Below are 18,877 nucleotides of genomic sequence, written 5' to 3'. Positions count from 1 at the left end.
CACGGTCAGAAGATCCAGACCATCCTGGCCAACATGGTAAAACCCTGTGTCTACTAAAAATACAAAAATTAGCTGGGCATGGTGGCACACACCTGTAGTCCCAGCTACTCGGGAGGTTGAGGCAGGAGAATTGCTGGAACTCGGGAGGCGGAGGTTGCAGTGAGCCAAGATCACACCACTGCACTCCAGCCTGGGCGACAGAGTAAAACTCTGTCTCAAAAAAAAAGAAAAAATTCAAGTCAGGCAGCCAGCCACTTTGGGAGGCTGAGGCAGGAGAATCACTTGAGCTCAGGAGTTTGAAACAGGCCTGGGCAGCACGGCCAAAAATACAAAAAATTAACCGGATGTGATGGTGCATGCCTGTGGTCCCAGCTACTCGGAGGCTGAGGTAGGAGAATCGCTTGAACCCAGGAGGTGGAGGCTGCAGTGAGCGAAAATCATGCCACAGCACTCCAGCCTGGTCAACAGAGTGAGACCCTGTCTAAAATAAAAAATAAAAAAATAATAATTCAGGCATTTGTTACAACATTCATACATACATAAAACGTTGTGTATGTTCAAAATAGTTTATTATGAATTTTAAATAAAAATATAACTTGCCTCAGCTGTTACATCTTCCATCACAAAGAGTTGTAACTGTCAGAGTGCAAGTGCAGGTGTTTTTTTCCTGTATTTTATCATCATCATCGTCAGCTGTTTACTGGTTACTGGCCTGGGGTTTCGAGCTGCTAGGCTTGTGGACACCCTATGACGGCGGGACGAGCCAGGGACAGTTCCACCGAGAGCCGGGTCAGAATTGTCACCAACCCAGGTCAGTGCTTGTTGTGCTACAACAGCGCCACCTAATGGTCGGTGCAGGTTCTGACATGCGTCCCTGGGTCTGAAGGGACACCACCGGTTGTGTTGGGCAGCCTGTTTCTAGCCACTCTGTGTAAAGAGAATAAAGGAGCGGATTACAGTTGATTCTCTCCTTTCTGGAAGAGCGGAAGCAGACCAACGCCTTCCTCGCCAGAGAATTTACCCTGTGCTTCTCCCCCCGCCCCGCCTTCCAGAAGTTGAGTGAAGTCCTCTGTTCTGGAGGGCTCCCTCCCGGTGTCCTTGCCAACACTAAGGCAACCTTTGAAGCTTTTTAAAAATAATGTCTCAAACCCACATTGGAAGTGAGATTTGAGGGCGAGAACTATTTCTGTCGTCGGATAGGAAAAAACGGCATGGAGTGGGAACATACTTTTTTCCATTTCAAAGTAAGTCGGTCAGTGATGCTATGTAAATGTGTTGGGGTGGTTTTTGGAAATCATGGAATGTTAGGGCTGGACAAGACTTTGGAGATATTTTACTAATTCCCCAAGAGGCATCTGAATGTTGAAATGTCCAAGAATGTACATGTGACTAACTGACCCAATAATACTAGTATTTCTAGCCCTGCACACACACGCCTCATCGCATGGTGTGGTAAGGCATACCTTTCTCCTCCCACGCCATTTATTAGTTCTCTAAATCTGCACAACAGACCACTAATGAAGCTGACTGCTTACTTGTGTTGACGGTGAAATCATCAACAGCCTGAGTACTTTGTGCTTCAGAATTACTGAAAATCAGGCCAGGCACAGTGGCTCACACCTGTAACCCCAGCACTTTGGGACGCTGAGGTGGGAGGATCACCTGAGGTCAGGAGTTCAAGACCAGCCTGGGAAACATGGCGAAACCTCGTCTCTACTAAAAATACAAAAGTTAGCCGGGTGTGGTGGCACATGCTTGTAATCCCAGCTACTCAGGAAGCTGAGGCAGGAGACTCACTTGAACCTGGAAGATGGAGGTTGCAGTAAGCCAAGATCACACCACTATACTCCAGCCTGGGAGATAGAGTGAGATTCAGTCTCAAAAAATAAAACAAAATAAATAATAAAATAATAAAAATTAAAATCAATTACTGAAAATCAGTATCTTCATGGAGCAAGAGTTGTGCCGCAGAAGCTGCAGAGCATCCCCTCCTTGCTTCCTTCAACTAGTTTTATGATTTACTTGGATAACAATATAACGATAATTGCCAACATTGTGTGCAGTAATTCTGCCAAGCACTGCACTGGAGCTCTATTTACAGCAGCTCGTCTAGTCTCCTTGATGATCCAATATGTCAGATACTCTTTGCACCCCTTTTACTGATGAGAAAATTCAGGTTCAGAAGCTAAGATACTCTCCTAAGGACACACAGCAGATGGCTGGAGGTAGAGCTGAGATCAGCACTAGGCTACCTGAGGCCAAGGCGGGTTCACTTAGCTACAGAGCAGCAGGTAGCAAAAAAGCCCTGTCCCACCACTGCATGTCCCTGTCCCACCACAGGTGTAATGCAGACATCCCTGGATTGGTCCCTGTCTTTCACAGTTGGAACCCAATGCTAACCAGCTGAATGGCCTTGAGCAAGTCACCCCGTGAGTTTATCCACAAAATGAGACTTATAACCTACCTCAAAGCACCGTGAATTAATATGGAAAGCACAAAATACAGTAGGTGGAAATGTGCTTGTGAAGGCCAACATGCCACACAAATATAAGTTGTCTGTATTGCAACATATCTCCCTCCTAGTTTTAGTTCACCATTTTTGGAAGCTTGTTTTTAGCAATGATTATCTTTACTTAGAAAAGCTTCTGAGCCAGGCGCGGTGGCTCAAGCCTGTAATCCCAGCACTTTGGGAGGCCGAGGCAGGTGGATCACGAGGTCAAGAGATCGAGACCATCCTGGTCAACATGGTGAAACCCCGTCTCTACTAAAAATACAAAAAATTAGCTGGGCATGGTGGCACGTGCCTGTAATCCCAGCGACTCAGGAGGCTGAGGCAGGAGAATTGCCTGAACCCAGGAGGCGGAGGTTGCGGTGAGCCGAGATCACGCCATTGCACTCCAGCCTGGGTAACAAGAGTGAAACTCCGTCTCAAAAAAAAAAAAAAAAAAAAGAAAAGCTTCTGAAATATTGCTTATTTATGGTCTCGTGAAATGTTTGTTTGTGTGCACACTGTGTGATCATCTAAAAAGTCAGTCATTCTTGGCTACTATTTAAAAGTCAAAAAATAAAAGAAGTTGGCAACGTGGCAGAGAACAGAGAATGCGCATACATTCTTGGTGGGAATGTAAATTACTCAGCCGCTGTGGAAAGCAGTTTGGAGATTTCTCAAAGACCTAAAAACTGCCATTCACCCCAGCAATCCCACTCCTGGGATTTACCCACAGAAAAAGACATCGCTCTACCAAAAAGACACCTGCACTCACATGTTCACCGCAGCACTATTCACAACAGCAAAGCCACAGCAGCCACCTAGGTGCCCATCAGTGGAGGACTGGATAGAGAAATGGGGTTTCCCTTTGCAGCAACATGGATGCGGCTGCAGACCATTATCCTAAGTGAATTATCACAGAAACAGAACACCACTTACAAGTAGGAGTAAAGCAATAGGTACACATAGACCTAAAGATGCAAATAATGGGCTGGGCGCGGTAGCCTTTGGGAGGCCTAAATGGGTGGATCACCTGAGGTTGGGAGTTTGAGACCAGCCTGACCAACATGGAGAAACCCTGTCTCTACTAATAATACAAAATTAGCCAGGCGTGGTGGCACATGCTTGTAATTCCAGCTACTCAGAAGGCTGAGGCAGAGAATTGCTTGAACCCGGGAGGCAGAGGTTGCGGTGAGCCAAGATCACACCACTGCACTCCAGCCTAGGTGACAGACTGAAACTCCATCAAAAAAAAAAAAGATGCAAACAATGGGCCAGGCACCGTGGCTCATGCCTGTAATCCCAGCACTTTGGGAAGCCGAGGTGGCAGGGTGGCTTGAGGCCAGGAGTTTGAGACCAGCCTGGGCAACATAGTGAGACCCTGTCCCAACAAAAAATAAAAACAAAAAATTTGGCCAGACATAGTGGCATGTACCCGTAGCCTTAGCTACGTAAGAGGCTAAAGAAGGAGGATGGCTTGAGCCCAGGAGTTCAAGGGTACACAGGCAGCTATGATCACACCACGACACTCCAGCCTGGTCAACAGAGCAAGGCCCTGTCTCCAAAAAAGCGAAAAACAAAGACGGAAACAATAGACACTGGGGTTTCCAAAAGAAGGGAGGGAGAGAGACGGGCAAGGGTTGAAAACTACATTTTGGGTGCTGTGTTCACTGTTTGGGTGATGGGATTTAATTGAAGCCCAAACCTCAGCATCATACAATATATCCATGGATCAAAGCTGCGCATGAGCCCCCCAAATCTAAAATTTAAAATTAAATAAATAAATAAAAATAAACAGTCAGTCATTCTACCGAGTGTGGTGGCTCACACCTATAATCCCAGCACTTTCAGAGGCCAAGGTGGGCAGATCACCTGAGGTCAGGACTTCAAGACCAGCCTGACCAACATGGAGAAACGCTGTCTCTACTAAAAATTCAAAATTAGCCAGGTGTGGTGGTGTATACCTGTAATCCCAGCTACTAGGGAGGCTGAGGCAGGAGAATTGCTTGAACCTGGGAGGCAGAAATTGCAGCGAGCCAAGATCGCGCCATTACACTCCAGCCTGGGCAACACGAGTGAAACTCTGTCTGAAAAAAAAAAAAAAAAAAAAAAAAAAAGTCAGTCATTCTTAACTCATTTTTACCAAATATAATGTTGAAAAAAAAAAAAAAAGATTTGTCCTGAATCTCGATTTTATGAGCCATCCTGAATGGGTACCATGATGCGGACCTAGATAGATTAAAATGGGGGAATTAATGGAAAAGATTTGGGTGTTTATTTCATACTTTTTCCATTAACATTCAATCGTCTTTTTTTGTAACTTTAAAAAAAGTTAAGTAGCTCCATTACTGAATAAAATGATGATACTGGCCCACTAGGAAGCTGTGAGTATGAAAAGTGTATGTAACAAAAATGACAGGTGAAATAATAGAATTTCTGTAACTGATACAGTGTAAAACAAAAGCAAGACACGTATTCTTGTGGGTTTTTTGGGGTTTTGGTTCTTTTGAGGTGGAATCTCACTCTGTTGCCAAGGCTGGAGTGCAGTGGTGCAATCTCGGCTCACTGCAGCCTCCACCTCCCAGGTTCAAGTGATTCTCCTACTCTGCCTCCTAAGTAGGGAGGGCTACAGCTACCACCATACCTGGCTAACTGTGTGTGTGTGTGTGTGTGTGTGTGTGTGTGTGTGTGTGTGTGTGTTTGGTAGAGATAGGGGTTTCACTATGTTAGCCAGGCTTGTCTCAAACTCCTGACCTCAGGTGATCACCCGTCTTGGCCTCCTAAAGTGCTGGGATGACAGGTGTGAGCCACTGTGCTCGGCCTCTTGTCGTTATGACTGAGGCTGCTGAAGGTCCTCTGGACACGGAAGAAGTTCCGGTGCTGCAAGGGGACAGAACTGCCTCCTCATTCCCGGGCGTGGTCCCAGGAAAGGCCTTCTTGTCCCCAGATCTCACCTCAGAAATCCCCCTCTCCTGCATGCTGTCACATGGCTCAGGGGAGCTGACCACATCCCCACTAAGACAGGTCTTACTTGGTCTCTGCCAAACTCGTTCCCTTCCCCCGGCCAGTGACAGTTCAGAAACTTGAGCTTCTAACTGAAATTTAGCATTTTCTTCCGTTATAAATGTAGGTAACAAACCTCCATGATATTTATTAGCAGTGCCTGTGGCTTTCATATCACATTATAGTTGGTGGAGACATCTCATATATCACCTTTGTTCATCAACTCTGAAATTACACGAGGAGTTACATGCGTCACTCCTAATGACGAGGCATTACATCCTACGAGATCTTGTTACCTAGTACACCAACACTAAAACAAACACAATACTAGATCCAAAATTTGTCATTTTAACATTTCGATAACTGTGTTTCCATTTAATTAGAGTTGTTTGCAATCTTTGAATGAGTCCACAGATCTCACCAGTTCCCAAAAATAAAAATAAAGGTTAAAAATCTGTGCTAAAAGCTGGGCACAGGGGCTCACACCTATAATCCCAGCACTTTGAGAGGCCGAGGCAGGTGGATCAATTGAGGTCAGGAGTTCAAGTACAGCCTGGCCAACATGGTGAAACCCTATCTCTACTAAAAATACAAAAATTAGCTGGGTGTGGCAGTGCACACCTGTAATTTCAGCTACTCAGGAGGCCGAGGCTGGAGACTCACTCAAACCCAGGAGGTGGTGGTTGAAGTGAGCCAAGATCACACCACTGCCCTCCAGCCTCGGAGACAAGAGTGAAACTTTGTCTGAAAAACAAAAAACAAAAACAAACAAACAAACATCTGTGCTCTATGAAAAGGGACAAAAAAGAATAAGGATAAATAGGGCCCCAGCCGCTCCTGCTTGGGTGCTGTGTTGTTACCTCGTCTGCCCCTCTCCTGGACTTCAAGAGGGTAAGGGGGGGTGTCAGAACAGCAAATAAAAACAAACTAGAGTAGATATGACTAATGATCTGCTTTTATTTTTCTCTTGAGCTTTTCTGACTTTTTCCCCTCCCTTCCCCACACCCAAGCTCCAGTGGAAGCAGAAAGGGTGGCTGGGGGGTGGTAGGTGGGGAGGTCAAACCATCTTTTTTTTGAGACAGAGTTAGTTGCATTCTTGCAGCCCAGGCTGGAGTGCAATGGCCCAATCTCAGCTCACTGCAACCTCTGCCTCCTAGGGTCAAAATTCTCCTGCTTCAGCCTCCCAAGTAGCTCGGATCACAGGTGATGCGTCACCACGCCCAGCTAATTTTGCAATTTTAGTACAGATGGAGGTTCACCACGTTGGTCAGGCTGGTCTCAAACTCCTGATCTCAGGTGATCTGCCTCCTTTGGCCTCCCAAAGTGCTAGGATTACAGGCGTGACCCAACGCACTTGGCTCGGGGGTCGGACCTTCTACTCATTCCCAGTAACGGGTTAACAGAAGCAGCTTCGGAGGCAGCTGTGTGCTCAGCACACCTTCTGGGTGTGGAGACCCTGCAGTGCTGGGCCATGGCCACTTTATTCATGTTGCAGTAGGGAAAGGGAGTTAAGAAAGAAGCAAAAATGGGATTTGGGGGTTTTGTGAGGGGGGTACTCTTGAAAATATTTTATGTTTTTTTTAACTGTTTTATTTGGATAGCTTTAGGGATACAGTGGTTTTTTGTTATGTGGATGAACTGTATAGTGGTGAAGTCTGGGCTTTGATTGTACCCATCGCCCAAATGGCACATTGTGCCCACTAGGTGATTTTTAATCCCTCACCCTCCTCCCCATTTCCCCCTTTCTCCAATGTCCATTATACCAGTCTGCATGCCTTTGCATACCTGTAGCTTAGCTCTCACTTAGAAGTGAGAACATATGGTATTTGGTTTTTCCTTCCTTTGTTACTTCACTTAGAATAATGGCCTCCAGCTCCATCCAAGTTGCTGCAAAAGACATTATTTCATTCTTTTTTGTGGCTAAGTAGTATTCCACGGAATATACACACCACTTTTTTTTTTTTTTTTTTTGAAACAGTCTCACTCTGTTACCCAGGCTAGAGTGGGGGAGCTGGGATTACAGGTGCATGCTACCACGCCCAGCTAATTTTTGCATTTTTAGTAGAGACAGGGTTTCACCAAATTGCCCAGGCTGGCCTTGAACTCCTAGCCTCAAGTGATCCACCCACCTCAGCCTCCCAAAGTGCTGGGATTACAGGTGTGAGCCACCACTAAGCTACCACTCCCAGCACGACACCATATTTTTTAAATCCACTCATCAGTTGATGGGCACTTAAGTTGACTACATTTGTTTGCAATTGTTAACTTGTGCTGCAATAAACAAAAAAACGTGCAGGTGTCTTTTTCTTTTTTTTTTTTTAATGACTGCTTTTCCTTTGAGTAGAACCCCAGTAGTGGAATTGCTGGATTGAATGGCAGATCTACTTTTAGTTCTTTGAGAATCTCTATACAGCTAGTGCTCGACTTACAACCACAATTGGTTCCAACAGACCAGTCGTAACACGATTTGGTCCTAAGTTGAGTAGGCTATATGCACGCGGAGATGGTAGTGCTGCCGGAAGCTGGTCCGCACTGTCGTACACCCAGCTGGGCAACGTTTGCGCTGCCAGACGCGGAGCAGGCATGGCTAGTAATTGTGGTCGTAAAGTCGAATGGTCGTAAGTTGCATAGGTCGTAAGTCGATCAGTACCTATACTGCTTTCCTTAGAGGCTGTGTTAATTTACATTCCCACCAGCAGGGGATGGTCATTCCTTTTTTACCACATCTGTGCCAACATCTATTGCTTTTTGACTTTTTGATAGTGGCTGTTCTGACTGGGGTAAAGTGGTATTTCATTGTGATTTTAATTTGCATTTATCTGATGATTAGTGATGTTGAACATTTTTTCATGCATTTGTTGGCCACTTGCATGTCTTTTTTGAGACATGTCTGTTCATGCTATTTGCCCACTTTTTAATGTGATTATTTGGGGGTTTTTTTCTTGATGATTTGTTTTAGTTCCTTGTAGATTCTGGATATTAATGCTTTGTCAGAGGCATAGCATGCACATAGTTTCTCTCATTCTGTAGGTTGTCTGTTTACTCTGTGGATTATTTCTCTGCAGCTTTTTAGTTTAATTAAGTTCCATTTATTTTTGTTGTTGTTGTTACATTTGCCTTTGGGGTCTTAGTCATAAATTCTTTGCCTAGGCCTGTCCAGAAGAGTTTTTCCTAGGTTTTCTTCTAGAATTTTTATGGTTTCAGGTCTTAGGTTTAAGTCATTTATCCATCTTGAGTTGATTTCTGTACACAGTAAGAGATGGGGATCCAGTTTCATTCCTCTACAGGTAGCAATCCAATTTCCCCACCAGCATTTATTGAATAGAATATTCCTTCCCCAGTGTGTGTTTTTGTGTGCTTTTTGAAGATGAGTTGGGTATAAGTATTTGGCTTTATTTCTGGGTTCTCTATTCTGTTGCATTGGTCTATGTGTCTATTTCTGTATCAGTACCATGCTGTTTTGGCTACTATAGTCTTGTAATACATAATTTGAAGTTGGGTAATGTAATGCCTCCAGATTTGTTATTTTCGATTAGGATTGCTTTGGCTATATGGGCTCTTTTTTGGTTCCATGTGAATTTTAGGTTGAGAATTTTTCTAATTCTGTGAAAAATGACCTTGGTATTTTGATAGGAATTGGATTGAATCTGTAGATTGCTTTGGGCAGTATAGTCATTTTCACAATATTAATTCTTCTAATTCATAAGCATGGGATGTTTTTCCATTTGTTTATGTCATCTATTATTTATTTCATCTACTTTCTTTCATAGTTCTCCTTGTAGAGACCTTTCATCTTCTTGGTTAAGTATATTTCTAGGTTTTTTTTTTTAATTGGTAGCTATTATAAAAGGAGTTGCATTCTTGATTTGACTCTCAGCTTGGTTATTGTTGGTGTATAGTAGTGCTACTCATTTGCGGACATTGATTTTGTAACCTGAGACTCTTCTGAATTCACTTATCAAATCTAGGTGACTTTTGGATGAGTCTTTGGGACTTTCTAGGCATAAGTTCATCTTATGGCAAACAGAGATAGTTTGACTTCCTCTCTTCCAATCTGGATGCCCTTTATTTCATTCTCCTGCCTGATTACTCTGGCTAGGATTTTCAGTACTACGTGGAATAGAAGTTGTGAAAGTGGCCATCCACATCTTGTTCCAGTTCTTGGAGGGAATGATTTCAACTTTTCCCCATTCAGAATGATGTTGGCTGTGGGTTTGTTGTATATGACATTTATTATTTTGAGCTATGTTCCTTCTATGCCTAGTTTTTGAGGATTTTTATCATAAAGCGATGCTGAATTTTATGGAATGCTTTTTCTGCATCTATTGAGATAATCATATGGTTTTGTTTTTAACTCTGTTTATGTGGTGAATCACACTTATTGACTTGCATATGGTGAACTATCCCTGCGTCCCTGGGATGGAACCCACTTGATCATGGTAAATTAGCCTCTTGATGTGCTGTTGGATTCACTTTGCTAGTATTTTGTTGAGGATTCTTGTATCTGTGTTCGTCAAAGATACTGGTCTGTAGTTTGTTATGTTCTTTCCTGGCTTTGTTATCTGGGTGATACTGACTTCGTAGAATGAGTTAGGGAGGGTTTTCTCCTTAATCTTTTGAAATCATTCCAGTAGGATTAGTAGCAATTCTTCTTTGAATGTCTAGTAGGATTTGGCTGTGATTCCATTGGGTCCTGGGCTTCTTAATGTTGGGAGATTTTTTATTACTGATTCAATCTCATTGCTTGTTGTTGATCTGTTCAGGATTTCTATTTCTTCCTGATTCAAGCCGGGTAGGGGTGGAACTGGAGGTTAATTTTGTTTTGTTTTGCTGAGATCAGTGGGAAGAGGCAGCTCAGAAGCTGAAAAGCAGCCTGGAATCCTGGGTCCACCAACCCCTTGCTTTTCCCCCACGTAGCCCAGCCTCAGTTCATTCTCCCAGCAAAAGAAAGAAACCAGGCAGGGCATGGTGGCTGACGCCTGTAATCCCAATACTTTGGGAGGCTGAGGCAGGTGGATCACAAGGTCAGAAGATCAAGCACATCTTGGCCAACATGGTGAAACCCCGTCTCTACTAAAAATACAAAAAGTAGCTGGGCCTGGTGGCTTGTGCCTGTAGTCCCAGCTACTCGGGAGGCTGAGGCAGGAGAATTGCTTGAACCCGGGAAGCGGAAGCTGCAGTGAGCCGAGATCACACCACTATATGCCAATGTGGGCGACAGAGTGAGATGAAAGAAGGAAGGAAGGAAGGAAGAAGGGAAGGAAGGAAGAGACCAAAGCAGTGCTGACAGGCATTCACAGATTCGCGCATAGGTCTGAGGCCTGTGCCAACTAAGCACATATTTTAAATATCCCTCTTTTCAACAATTAAAAATTATTTCTCTTGTCCTTTCTGCTAATTAACAAGATTCTAGCATCTATTTCTGTAACAATTATTAGGCTCCGAAGGTCCCTCCTCTGGAGAGAAACCCCAATTAGGGGCCTTCAAATGCTAACCAACCAACCTTTCATGAAGATTAGGCTTCCTATTTTTTTTTTTTTAATTTATTTTCTTCCTTAGCCATGCATGAGCATTTTTTTTTTTTTTGAGTCAGAGTTTTGTTCTTATTGCCCAGGCTGGAGTACAATGGCACAATCTCAGCTCACTGCAACCTCTGACTTCTGGGTTCAAGTGATTCTCCTGCCTCAGCCTCGGAGTAGCTGGGATTTCGGGCACCTGCCACCACACCCGGCTAATTTTGTATTATTTTTAGTAGAGACAAGGTTTCTCCATGTTGGTCAGGCTGGTCTCGAACTCCCAACCTCAGGTGATCTGCCTGCCTCAACCTCCCAAAGTGCTAGGATTACAGGCATGAGCCACCACGCCCGGCTCCTAGAGTTACAAATTCATGCATGCTACTATTTACTCTGAATTCTTTTTAGCCTAAGTAGCCATAAGGACAGTACAAAACCTACCTTGGGCAAGTGGCTTCTGGCACCTCTTCTGTGAGATGAAATGAACGGTGTGCATCCCAAAGACTGTTGTGGGGGTCCCAGGGTGATTCAGACCGCAGGGCAGAAGGAATGTGCACAATGAACCCAAGCTTTGCTTTGAGCCAGAAGGCAAGCTCTGTGATGGCAGGATTGTCCCCAGGTCCTAGAAAGGAGGGCACATAGCAAGGGCCTAAAGTAGCATGCTAGATACATGAATGAATGAACCAGAACATTTTTTCAGAAATCTGTAAACTGACAGAAAGGCCCTGGGGCCACAAAATCCCCCGTGCCTTGAGCAAGTGACTCGGCCTCCCGGGACAGGTGTTTCCTCAGGACCTCTGAGTTTCCTCCAGTCTCTACTCCACCGTGAATGGACAAAGCCAAGCACAAAAGTACAGGGCCCTCACCTACTGGCCCAAAGAACAAGGCCCAGGATGGTTCAGGACTGCTAAACCTGCCCCACCAGCCCTCCTTCCCTGCAAACCAGCCCAGCTGCACTCACAGACCGTTAGGAGGCTGCCTCGTCAGAATTAATAGTAATAATAATTCATCTGCCCTTCCTCAGCCCCTCAGCTGCGGAGGGCCAGGAGCCCAAAAGCGGGTGGGAAGAGGCCAGGCGGCGGGCGGCAGGGCAGAGTGAGACACGCAGCTCTGGGGACTCTCCCCGGGGATTCTCGATGAGGACTGCAGGCCAAGGAATATGAATGACACGATCCAGGGCGTCCAAGGGATAACTGCCATTCTGTGTGAAATACGAGGCTGAGCCCCTCCCAGGGTGTGAACCCTGATGGCAGGGCCATGCAGTCAGGCCTTACGAAGGAAGAAATAAGGAAACCTCTTGGCACTGAGGCTCCTAAAGCACTCTGCGTAAATAAACAAAGGAAAACCTCCCCGTGACCCCAGGCAGAGCTTTGACAACAAATCAAAGGTCAGCAAAGCCATAAATCAACTGCCTTTGCCACAAACACATCATGAAGAGCTATTTTAAAAATGTCAGGCCAAAAAAAAAAAAACATTCCCTGGAGCCGAATCAATTCAAAGAGCTCAAACAAAGAACAGGGAAATCTTCCTCCTCCTCTCCCAAGAGACAGACCATGAGGCCCCGGGGCCAAGTACCCACACTGAGGGCTGCCTCCTTGCCCTGGTGAGAGCACAATCCCTAATGCCAGACCCAGGACAGTGTTCGTGGCCTTGGGGACTGCGGGGTGACACGTCTTCCTTCAGTAGCCCCTGCAGCTTCTGAGAGAAGCCTCCCAAGATGCTTCACTCCCCGCCCCAGGAGCCAGGGCCAGCACAGGATTTTCTTTTTTTTTTTTCTTTTTTTTTTTTTTGAGACAGTTTTGCTCTTGTTACCCAGGCTGGAGTGAAATGGCGCCATCTCGGCTCACCGCAACCTCCGCCTCCTGGGTTCAGGCAATTCTCCTGCCTCAGCCTCCTGAGTAGCTGGGATTACAGGCACGTGCCACCATGCCCAGCTAATTTTTTTTGTATTTTTAATAGAGACGGGATTTCACCATGTTGACAAGGATGGTCTCGATCTCTTGACCTCGTGATCCACCCGCCTCGGCCTCCCAAAGTGCTGGGATTACAGGCGTGAGCCACCGCGCCCGGCCCCGCCCAGGATTTTCTAGCAGTGCAACCAGGCGCGCCGTTCGCCTGGACTGTGCAGGTGCGTTCAGGTCTGACAGCCCTGGTGCTACCCAGGGACCTGGCCCATGAGGAGTTTCTTTCTATGAACTGTTGCATGCATGCATGCAGGTACGTATGGAAAGCGACCTGAAGGGATCCACGTTGGTATCATCAGATGGCACTGCAACATGCCTGCATTTTACAATGGCTGCATTCTGGCCAACAATTTTTTACAAAGATGACTGAATTTTCTGAATAATGAATGTGTATTTTATACTTTTAAATACAGCATTGTTTAGTAAAATTTTTTTCATGTTACCAAAGTTATTAAATACAGAGATTTAGAAAAATAGACACCAAGAGGGGGAGAGGATCACCTGTAACCATAATCTCACTATCCAGATATCATCTGATGATCTTTTAGTGAATTCCCTTGTTTTTTTTTCTATAATAAACATTTTTAATAAAAAAGAGATTATATGAAACTATTTTTTGAGATGCAGTTTTGTTCTTGTTACCCAGGCTGCAGTGCAATGGTGAAATCTCGGTTCACTGCAACCTCTGCCTCCTAGGTTCAAGCAATTATCCTGCCTCAGCCCCCTGAGTAGCTGGGAATACAGGCATGTGACACCATGCTCATCTGATTTTTTGTATTTTTAGCAGAGATGGGGATCCTCCATATTGATCAGGCTGGTCTCGAACCCCCGACGTCAGGTGATACACCCGCCTCAGCCTCCCAAAGTGCTGGGATTACAGGCGTGAGCCAAGGTGCCCAGCCAGGACATTCTTTTTTATAACCTACTTCTCTACTTCACAATACATGCTCAACACTTTCTAGCTCACCAACATCCTTCTGCAATATCACTTTAATGCCCTATGGTATTCCATTAAGTGGATGTACCATGCTTCATTTAACTCATTCATTCTTTCAGGACTTTCAATCAGCAAGTATTTCTCTCTAAGCCTCCACAGGCGAATTGTCATGAGTGCTATTCTCCAAATGTCTACCACGTGCAGACAGTGGGATCGTGCTTTCTTGTCCCTAGAAGTTAGTTGTTGCCATGTGACTTGTTCGGGCCGATGACACAGAAGCAGCAATGACCTCTGAGCAGAAGCTTCAGGGCCAGTGCACATTCCTGAACATTTTCTTTCCCGGTTGTAGCTCACTGCGAGGCTGGAGACAGAAACTGCTTCCACCCAGGTCTCTGCATGCAAGCCCCTGCCAACCTACAAGGGACATCCAGCACAAACCAATAACCCGCTCAGTGGTCTGATCCAGTGGGAGTCAGGGCTGCATTGTTTCTAAGCACCTCGCTTGTCCTGACTGACCAGCCTCAGGGCTGACGCAGGAACAAGGCTGAGACGGAATCCCACCCCTCCAAGTGTGCATGGCCAGGGTGGAAAGTCCAGCCTACATACAAGGGAAAAGTTCAATAATGCACTATAGGGTCCAGCTCTACAGGGTCCTGTGAGTCCTTCTCTACAGGTGTGGAGACAAGAAACTGTGAAAATAAAGACACAAGACATAGAGAAAAGAGAGTGCGGGCCCAGGGATCTACTGCTAACCAAAGCTTGGAGTCCGGCAGTGGCCCCGAGTGCCTGGACACTCTGACTTTTATTGAGTGCAAAGCAGGTGACAGGTAGGTAAGGTGAGACAATGGTGGTCGGTGATAGGGTCAGGTAAGTCACGTGTCTTGGAGACAGGGGCTCAGGATTTTCAAGTAGCCAAGGCAGGAGAAAACCTAAAGTGTCAGCACTTTTTTCATATTTGTCAAGAATATCAAGGCATTAAAATTTATATCACTAATTATTATCTTAGAAGAAAAATAGGAGCCAGGTGCAGAAACAGAGCATGAGGGTGGACATGGAACGTGCCCTGAAGCACAGCATCACGCAGAGACAATTAAGCCCCCGGATGTCTGCAGGCTTCCCTGACAGCCACCAGGCCTACCAAAGAGCTTGGAGAAATGCAGTTTTCTCCTAACTCCCCCGAGGAAGGAGATGTCTTCTCGGCCATTTTGGACGTCTCCTTCCCTAGCTGGCTAAATAGCGGGCGATTTCACAGCACTGGTGCAGCCGCGCAGCCGAGGTGCCCTTATGCGGGCATGACAGAGGACTTAGAGCATCTTGCCTTAGGGTCACCTCTTTCCAATGCCACTTCAGTTCCACACTTCATGACCTGAGACTTATTAGTAAAACTAAAGATTGTATGATTGTAAATATGTATATATTTATGCTTACACGTGTATAGCTATGGGATTATGATTATATATAGAAATAACTATGTAATTATATCTCTAATTCTTTTCTAATTGAATATTTATACAAGAACAGACAGAGGCCTCGGACCCTTGCCTCAGCTTTTGCAGGGTTTACCCCCAACAATGCACAACAAGTAACCGTTCAAAGCAAAACTGTTGCCAGGGTGCCGCAGAGCAGAGGGGACCAGTTCTGCCCTGAAAGGACAGCTTTGAAGCACTCTGAGAAGAAGTGGGGCTCCTGGCGCTGGAATGGCTTGGACAGACGCCCTGGAGGAAGGGTCCAGGGGAGGGCTCTGATGGATGGGGAGGCTGGAGGGGCATGGGGGTTACAGATGGAGAAGGTAGGAGAGCAGAGGGGTCACGATGGAGGAAAACACAGCCCAGAGGACTGCAGAGGAGGCGACTGGTGTGAAGTCAGAGCTCCAAAAAACTGAGCTGGAGACAGCCCCTGTCTAAGAGAGAACAAGGAGCCAGATGGGAAATCACCCTGTTAGAGGAGGAACCTCAGCCCTTCCTGTGCTTCTTTTTGGGGGAAATGCTTCTGTAACTGCTTCATTCAGGAATGGTCCATGAAGCCTAACTTTGGAGGCTTACTATGGGTTGGTGTCATCACACTTATGTTACGTTCGGGAGTAAGACTGATGGCAGACGAAGTCAAAACCATTGTGATTTGCTAATTCTATTTGAGTAATCACTCTCAACAGCCAGCCACAGGTCCTGACCACACTACAGCCTTGTCAGCCAGTGCCACTCAGCCAGTGTCAGTCAGCCAGTGTGTCAGTCAGTGTCAGCCAGTGTGTCAGTGTGTCAGCCAGCCAGTGTCAGCCAGTGTCAGCCAGCCAGTATCTGTCAGCCAGAGTCAGCCAGTGTCACTGACTTAATCTGCTGTCAGTCTTACTCCTGAATGTCACTCAGCCAGTGTGTCAGTCAGCCCATGTCAGTTAGCCAGTGTCAGTCAGCTAGTGTCAGTCAGCCAGCATGTCAGCCAGCCCTTGTCAGTCAGCCAGTGTCAACCACTGTCAGTCAGCTAGTGTCAGTAGGCCAGTGTGTCAGTGTCAGCCAGTGTCACACAGCCAATGTCAGTCAGCCAGTGTCAGCTAGTGTCAGTCCACCAGTGTCAGTCTGCCAGTGTCAGTCAGCCAATGTGAGTCAGTGTCAGTTGGCCAACATTGTAAGAGTCTGTCAGCCAGGTGGTCAGTGTTTGTCAATCAGTCTGTCAGTGTCAGTCAATTAGTGTCAGCCAGCCAGTCATTGTCAACTGGTCGGACAGGGTCGGTGAATCAGTGTCAGCCAGGTAGCCCATCACAGTCAGTCAGTCCATGTCAGCCAGCCAGTTAATAAGCACAGTGTTCAGGTGGCTTCTGAGCACTGGGCCTATTTGTCTTTCTGTTCATTTACCCAGCATCTTTCCTGTTTCTGGGCATTGGGATAGGTGTGTCATCCCTCCATGAGGACAGAGAGCTGTCCCCAAGAACTCAGGACAAATTAATTATCCCACTGGGTCAGGCCCCCATCCCCATTTTCAGGTGGCTGGGATGAACTACTGTGATTCCAGGAGCTTCTTGAGCTTAGAGGGCATCTGTTCAGAAGTGACTCAAAGTCACCTTCTGACTCTGCAGAGCCTCTTCCTCCTTGACAGGGGTTTTTGGTGGTATGCCACCGGAGGGGCCCTCTGGCCACAGTCCCTGCATTGGTGAGGTTAACATGGTGATACCTCTGGCTCTGTGGCAGCGGCCCTTCCACTTTCCTCCCACAGGAGACCATGTTGTCTATGGATGGGCAAAAACAAGGGTTTCCTAACCCAGCCGCCCCTTTCTCAAATAGGACCAGGGTAGAGGGTGGAGGAGGGCGGGGCCATCCGAAGCCTTGTCGCAGTGCCCAGGTTTGCACATTGCTGTGGCCATGCGTGTTGTCTGCTTAAACAGTGTCCCTCCTTCTTTCAGGGCACTGCTCCTCTCCCTTCCCCAAGCTCCCACCAGCCATGTGGGTTCGGCTACGAGGTGACAAGCCCAGATATGTCCTCATCCTAGCCAGAGGTGGGCCTGAGATCCAGGCTGGGCCAATTGTAGTATTTCCTTATCCCATGGTGATGGGGCCAGGGGTGGGCACGTGACCTAAGCCAGGCCAATCAGAATCCTTCCCTGGGATCTTTCTGAAACCGTCTCTTGAGTCCTTTAGTTGGAAGGATGTGTGCTTAAGCCGACCATGAGAATGGCTCTCATTGTGCAGGAAAAACCTTGGAAGGAGAGACTAAACAGAAGGAAACAGGTACAGAAGTTAACAGACAAGAGTCCTGACGGTTTTGAGGCTCTGATTCCAGTCAGCTGCCTTCCACCGCTAGCCTCCTGCCATTTGGTTTTGTGACCCACACTTGTAGCCAAGAACCTTGGCTAATACAAACTAGGATGATTCTAGAGCTACCCCGACTGACAGCACTCACTCATTTGGAAATGGATGATTCAGAGTGTGATTTGCCCAAGTCCCTTGATTTCGCCCCTCTAGCCCCTTCCAGGGAAAGCCAAGGGAGCCCCACTTAGTCCTCGGGTAGCTGCAGCAGGCAGACCCTCAGGTAGCAGTTGGGGACCAGCACCTGCTCCGATGCCATGGCCTTTTCCCGCTATGAAGTACACGCGTCTTGGCCTCTGACTTCTTTCAGTTTTGTTCTGAATACACTCAGCACTGAGGATGTTATCTTGCTTGTCTTTTAGGTAACTCCAGGCAGGCTGGATTACTAGGCATGTGACCTGTGCATTCGCACAGGGCCCTGAGCTTAGAAGGAACCCGTGTTTGGTTTCATACTCTGCTGGCATCTTGAAATTGTTGCACATTTTGAACAGGGAGCCTTGTGTTTTGATTTTGCACAGAGTCCCACAGATTATGTCACTGGTCCTGGCTCTATACAATCTCTCCTGGTAGGCTCTGTGATTCCAAGGAATTGCTCCAGTTCCCAGAACCCCTCTCTCAATTGCCCCGATCTTGTGTCTTCTTCACCTTAATGCCTCCCTCCCCCACCCCTGACTTCTATGGTCTTATCCCCACCCCACCCCATAGGTGGACTTTTTCCCCAGAAGCCGGAGCCTCTGTGGCCTCATCTCATGCCAGCTGCAGTTGGGGCACAGCTCCTCAGCTGAGCTCAATGTCAAACCAAAGCTGGATCCAAAGCTGGACCCATTTTATCTGGAAGAATGCCAACTAGAGTGGCTTGTCTTGCTTCTACCCTTCAACCCCTGACATTCTGCAGTTCCGCCCCCACCCCCCTTCCAGAGGCCTCTGGGAAGCTGCCCCAGGGCAAACCCAGGACAGCAGGAGCCTCAGGTTTGATCAGTCAAGGAGAGCTCTGCAGCAGGTTTAAACTAGAAGAGCGGCTTCTATAAGAAGGCTTCATAGTTGTAATGAGGATTTTTGAAGTCTAGGAAATGGGTAAGCAGCCTGCGTCCTTGGGAACAGCCTGCTGCACATCCAGCAAAGGGAGGTCCTCGCTGTGGCCTCACTGCTTCTCCTGGAAAAGGTGGATTTGAGTCCTT

This window comes from Sapajus apella, unplaced genomic scaffold (genome assembly GCF_009761245.1).
Source record: "Sapajus apella isolate SASKATOON/1434 unplaced genomic scaffold, GSC_monkey_1.0 scaffold6, whole genome shotgun sequence".
Lineage (NCBI taxonomy): Eukaryota > Metazoa > Chordata > Mammalia > Primates > Cebidae > Sapajus > Sapajus apella.
Note: the sequence above shows the minus strand (reverse complement) of the source record.